This window comes from Myotis davidii, unplaced genomic scaffold (genome assembly GCF_000327345.1).
Source record: "Myotis davidii unplaced genomic scaffold, ASM32734v1 scaffold663, whole genome shotgun sequence".
NCBI lineage: Eukaryota > Metazoa > Chordata > Mammalia > Chiroptera > Vespertilionidae > Myotis > Myotis davidii.
In genome coordinates, this window is record NW_006295816.1 from 2,097,349 (window position 1) to 2,097,962 (window position 614).

Here is a 614-nt window from a genome sequence, read left to right on the forward strand (position 1 = left end):
GCACGCCTTTGTTTACACCCGGGTCTGGAAGGGGGGCCCTGGGGCGGGGCCTGTGGGGACCCCCCCACTGACCTGAGCCCTAAGCCCAGGTACAGGCTCCGGGTCTGAGGGGAGCTAAGGCACAGGTCCTTGTAGGGACACCTCAAGGCAGGCGCATCCTTCCTGCAGACTCCCAGGCCTGCCTTTCCTCCCGTGAGGGCCTGGGTCCCTGGCTCCCCTGGAGGCCTGTGGGCACCCCCCCCCCAGGAGCCCATGGGCTCCTTCCTTCTGGAAAGCAAGCACCTGCTCGGAGCATAGAAAGCGACCGGGGACAGTGCCGTTATAGGAGGGAGCGCAGCACAAGCCTGGAAGGCTTCCTGTAGGCAGCACCAGAGGTGGCAGGAGCCGGCGGAGGAGGCCAGGCCAGGCGCCTCTCTGGGGACTGGGATGACGAGCAGGAGTGAGAAACTGACTCCTGGGCGTGGGGTGGCGGGGACTGTTTCTGGTGGAGGTGGGGTCCGTGTCTCAGAACTTGGTTCTGCCTGGACCCAGAGAGCCCCTGTCCCCTCACTGGCTTCTTGGGCCACCCCTCTGTTCAGTGCTCGTTCTTTTGGCCCAAAGCACCCCCCCCCCCC